This window comes from Lonchura striata, chromosome 1, assembly GCF_046129695.1.
Source record: "Lonchura striata isolate bLonStr1 chromosome 1, bLonStr1.mat, whole genome shotgun sequence".
Lineage (NCBI taxonomy): Eukaryota > Metazoa > Chordata > Aves > Passeriformes > Estrildidae > Lonchura > Lonchura striata.
Window position 1 is genome coordinate 107634460 of NC_134603.1, and position 6000 is coordinate 107640459.

Consider the following 6000-nt stretch of genomic DNA (forward strand, 5'->3'; position numbering starts at 1 on the left):
CGGGGGGCTCGCGCTCCCCCCGCTCCCGCCGCCCCCCGCCCCCCGCGCCGCGCGGCGGGGCCGGGCCCGGGGCCGCGCCGCGCCGGGGCCGCTCGGAACTCCGCGGCCGCCTCACGTGGAGAAGGGGCAGAGGGAGGGGAAAGGGGAGGGAGGCGGGCGAGAGGATTGGCGGGCACCGGGAGGGGCCGCGCTCCCGCTCCCGCTCGGCGCCGCTGCCGAGTTTGAATCGGTCCGAGAGCGGGAGCGGCGTAACGGCCGTAACGGTCCCGGGGGCGGGAATGTCCGGAGCGGCCCCTCCGTCCCGCCGCCGCTCCGCCTGTTGCGCCCCCGGCGCCGGAGCTCAGCCGCGGCAGGTCACTCCGGCCTTCCTCCGTCTTCAGCAGGGAAAAATAAAATTGCCAAGATAAGTTTTGCTAGCGGGTACTTAGCCCGTCCCTTGCGACCGCATCCCTTTCCGATGCGCCCCGCATCGAGTGCTACTTCCGAGACACACTGGAGCCGTACCCTTGCTTCCACAAGTCCCGTCATCCTTCCTTACCAAATATCACCTCTCCTCTTCCTTGTGGCTACCTCAGCGCATCTTCAGGGGCAGAAGTGAGCAGCGGCCACTGTAAGGGGGTTCTGACTAAGAAAAGTCTCTCACGGAGGAAATAAATCACAAACGCGCCCACATCGCCAGATCATGCCGTGGGCTTGCGTGTCTCACAGACGTGACACGTAGGGAAAACGAGGATGTATCAGCCCTGGAGGCTGGGGACAGCCCACGCTGGCGGGGCAGCCCCGCCGCTCCCCGGCGGATGTCTCGGCCGGCTGAGTCACTTTGCAGCGCTGCTGCTTCGCGTCCGCCTCTTTGACCTTTGCTTGCCCAAACTTCACCGCCGCCAGCCCTCCTTCAGCGCATCGCGCCGGCGGCTTCCTCTCCCTCGCTGCTCCGCATCCAGCGCGGCTTCCCCCTGTCGTGGGGGGATGTCATAAATCGCAGCAGCCGCAGCAAAGTGCTCTCTCCGCATCAGGCTCGCATCCTGTTGCTCGCTACGTGCTGTCTCCAGCCTCTAAGGCTGCTGCTGTTTTCCCTCGTTTCTAATCCACGAGCCGCGCTCATCAATCTTGTTGCCGAGGTTGTATTTAAAACTTGACGGTTCGTGCACCTTTTTACTCTGCCGTCGTCCTGCTCTCTGGTCGCTCCAGCCTTTACTCTGCTTCAGCAGAGAAAAATAAAATTGCCAAGATAAGTTTTCTAATGATACACTTCACCTCCCTTGTGACCAGATCACTTTCCCATGCGTCCCACATCGAGTGCTACTTCCGATGTGCGCTGGAGCAATCGATACATGGTTGTTTCCGTCATCCTTCCTCACCAAATATCAGCTTCCCTCTAACTTGTGCTTCCTAGCGCTACCTTAGTGCTTCTACAGGGTCAAAGTTCAAAAAATGACCAGTGGCCACTGTAATGAGGTCCTAAGTGATAAAAAGTTCTTGCAGGGAAATAAATCACAAATGCACCTTCATCCCCCAATTAATGCAGTTGGCTTATGTGCCAAGTGAGGCTTGGTGTTCTCCTACTTAAAGGCAATGTACTTGTGTGTTTTTATAGTCTCTTTCTATGTGAAAGTACTTAAAATTTCCGGGCTTCATTGTGTATTAAACTTGGAGTGAGGTCTCAAGTGTGGGCATTCCCACTCTGGATGTTCTTGATTTACCTCATGGCCTTGAAAAGGTGTTTCTAATAGTATCTCTTTTTTTGATTTTTGTTTTTGTTTTTGTTTTTGTTTTTTAATCTCTGGGGTTTCATGAGTTACGAGCAAAAAGCACGCAGCAGAAATTATTTCCTATTACAGTTACATGTCATATTGTGGTAGATAGCTATAACCTTCCTCGCATTCTAGTGGAGTGGCTGACAATTGGGAAGATTGTCTTTAAAATATTACATTTGAAAAATATTAGTCATTTCTGGAAATTCAGCTATTGTGAATCTATTCTACCCCAAGATGGCTGCCACCACCAAAATGGCTACCCAGTCTCGTCACAATTTAGGTTTTGTAATTTATTTTGATCCTTCAAGATGCACTTCATGAGATCTGGTTTTGGTCAACAAGAAAAGTAATAATTGCTAGATAAGGGTGAGGTAACTTAATGCAGCAGATACGCTTAGCCACAAGGTGGAAAGATCTGCATTATAGAACCTACCCTGTGAACTAACCTCAGCACTGATCACATCCTTTTCCTCTCTTGTACAGAAGATTATTCATCTGCTGTACCTGAAAGTGATGCTTACTAGAAAACTGTACATGTTTTGAACTGAGTTACTGTTTCTTCTTTGCACTGTACAAAACAATCTCTACACCAAGGCTCCATTCTAGGCTCTTAAAACAATGAACTCCTGTCAAGAAATTCTATGAGGTGCTGATTTCCTGATCCGTAGTTCAGGCTGCCTCAAACCTCCTGGAGAATTTTGGTAACAGTTTGATTCTCTACACAGGAGTTTAATGTTGCAACAAGCTCCATACAGACTTTCTGTTTTCACAGAATAAACCACCCAAATGGTTTTCTGTTTCTGCTGTATTTCTGTGATTAAAAAGCAACTATTTGAACAAGGATCTGTATTATGCAGAGACATTCCAATTGGATCTTTAGGTAAAAATAGCACAACAATTTTTGAAATAATTACAAAACCTGGTATTTTGAGGAGCCTTTCTCAAAGGAGTGAATTCTGGTGGCAGCATGGTACAGTGCTTTTGAGAAAAGTGGCTAACATTGAAGAAATATACACATGTTACATGACAATTAAATAAAATCAGGCTCAAGAAAAAAGTATCAGTTTTAGACCCTTCTGGAACTGTTGAAAGCATTTGCCCTTTTTTTATAGCTAACACACTGTAGAAGAGCATTTTCTATGTTTCCAGCATATGAATGTAACATGTACATTCATATTGCATGTATGACTATGTAGAATAAGGATTTGTCAGTGCTAGATCACCAGCATCAATTAGACATAAAAATAATTGTTTGACAGCATCAGGGTATGATTGCTTCCATGGGGGGATCCTTATGTGCTTCTTTCACCCTTTAAGGAGTGGTATTTGAGTCCAGGAAAAAGAAGGGGCAAACAAAATTCTGCTGCAAAGCAAAATTAACAGTTAAGTGGTTTCTTTTAGATATTTTTAATATCTGAAAGAAGGTGTTATTTCTAAAGCATAGGATATTCTTTATGCACTATTATCCCAAGATTTCCTTGTAGTTAGAATCATATGGTATTTCTTCCCGTCAGGCTTGGGGGACCAAGCCAGACCTGTCTGGGAACTACCTCGGCCTGGAATAACGAGAGATGTTGGCCAGTTTTCCCCTCGCCCACCCGTTTTTTTCCAGGAGAGGCGCAGCAAGGCTGCCCCCAGCACTGGCAGCCCGGAGCAGAGACGCCGGTAGCTGCATCTGTAATTCTTGTAGATAAGCTGGTGACTTGCTGATGGCAGCGTCGCTTTCCTTTGTGCTCCGGAATGGCAGCGCAACAAAGCTGCGTGCAGCTTTGGGCTGGCTCTCTCCGTGGCGCGGGCTGCTGGCTCCACGGATCGGTCACACAGCCTCCAGAGGTTCAGCCTGCTCGTGCTCCAGCTCCCGAGCTCGCTGGAAGGGAGGAAAGGAGGATGGAGGGGTAGGTGTAACCCTGTCCTGGTTACACCTACCCCTACAATCAAAGCCGGTAGCACTGCAAGTAGTATTTCATCCCGTAGAGCGTTTAGGAGCGTGATCTTTGTTTCTTGGTGTTTTCCTAACCCTGTACTTTTACAGAGACCCTAGCTTGTAGTGTGTCTGAAATTCTGCATTTTGGTCCATGTGAATTTGATGAGATTTTACAAAATGTTTACATATGTAGAAATGTAACTACAGTCTAAAATCTAAAGTAAGTACAGTCTAAATCTGTAATAGCATTTATCTCTTATGCACGGCAATGAATACACAGAAATCAGAATATTAAGTGGCATATCATAAAAAGGCATATCAGAGACCCTTTTAAAGTATTGGCCTCTTGTATCATTATTATAAAAAAAGCAGGGAGTTTGTGTTAACTTTTAACAAGAAATTAATGACTATGTTTTGCAACTAGCCACTTTGAGATTAGCTATGTTTTCAAATGTTTTACATTAATATCTTACTGGTATGTATGGACCAATTTCCCTCAAAGAAATGCAACCTTATGAACGGTTTTGCACGTCCTTTCTGACCTCTTTTTTTTCCCCATTTGCCATATGCTTCTCTGCAGAATTGAATTTATTAATCAGAAAATAGGCCAACATTACTGTGGATATGGTGATCATTAGGCTAAATGAGGAGGAGACGAGTCATTGCAAGATATAACATACACAACAGCGTCTGTCAGACCTGCCATGTCTCAGGAATGGTGCTTGAGGGTCCTGCACTGTCCTTCCTGGCTTCCCTCACTCTCAAAAGTAGGGTGCTGTGGCCTGAAGGCACAGGGCCTGGGGCCTGGAAAGGATGTGCCCCTGAAAGAAGCACCACACAGTGCTCTAAGGGTGCCTGCTAGCAGAAGTTACTCCTGCTGTGGACTCTTTGCCTACTGTGCAACTAAAGGACTGGCTGCCACTTGCACTTTTCACAAAAGCCATTACCTGGAAACTCACCCAACTAAAGGAGAAGTTCTTGGTGCATGTTTAGTGGCAAGTGTGGGCATATTGTCTAACAATGGCAATTAAACAGACTGCATGCATGGAAAAAAAGGTGTAACAGGGAGTAGGTTGCTAAATATAGCTGGGATTTGATACAGTGCTGTTATAGGAAAATGCACAGATTTCTGTGCCATTTATGGGCTGCCTGCATCTGATGCTGTGAATGGTAATGCATGCAGCTGGTTCCTAGCTCTGCAAATACATCAGTGGCACACACACACCCCTCACACGTATCCCCAAGTAGCAGAAAGCTACTTGTCCTTTTGCTGAGTGTTTGCCTCATGTGTCACGATAAAGGTATATGATATATCTTTTACTGGGTATTTACTAGTGTTTTCACTATGCTGTGCCACCTCAGCTCTCTCATACTGTGTTCAAGGTTTTACAGAGGATGCAAGACAAAGGTGGGAGCAAGAGTGATGCAAAGAGCTGACACAAATTACAGTTCTATATTAAATGCAGGACAGTATCCTTTTGGCTAAAGAGAAATGTTGCTGAAAGGAAAGCTGCAATGTTGTTTTTATGCAGCAACTTAAGCAGTGTAAGTGATTTCCTGTTAACTTTTTTAACATGCAGATTAAGCTTATTGCATGTGATCATCCATTTCAGTTTTTGAAAGGGGTTAATTGACTTCCCCTGCCTTCAACTGGAAATGAACTTGTCTTTAAGCCTATCTGTAGGAAATTTTTTCACCTCAAATAATCTACTTTTGATTATTTTGTGGTTACAGAAGCTGCTTAAGTAAGTTGTGTGAGAAAAATACTTTCTCTTCCTTTTCTGCTTACATTTTGCTTTTCTTTTTATTCCTTACCTGACCTGCATTTATGCTTATATTCAAACCACTTAAAGGTCTAAATGGTATAATATCACAAAATTGCCATGAAGACATATGCCTGAGAATTTAAATTGCAAAGCCCTGGCCCCATTTCCAGGTACTTTTGGCAGTGTAGCTGTATGATGCTGCTGAGTGTACCACTCACAGGGGAGAATTTTGCTGCAAATTTAAAGGTTCAAGTGGGTATTCAATAAGTGTTGATGGATGATGGTCTCCCATCAGGCCAAATCCAAGATTAAAAGCCTGAGCTCTATTTGAATATTTTGTTTCTGATATGTTGAAGTTCTCCAGAGGCAGGGGCTAAATTACCTTAGCAGATGGACAGAGTTCATTGACTAGAATTAAATCTTCATGTTTGGTTGCAGAATGCACTTCTTCTGACAGCCACGTGCAACATACATGTAGTGATAAGTCAGACTGTTTGCAAAACCAAATGCAGTTGTGAAATCATTTACCCCTCTTCATTTTCTCTTTGATATTTAT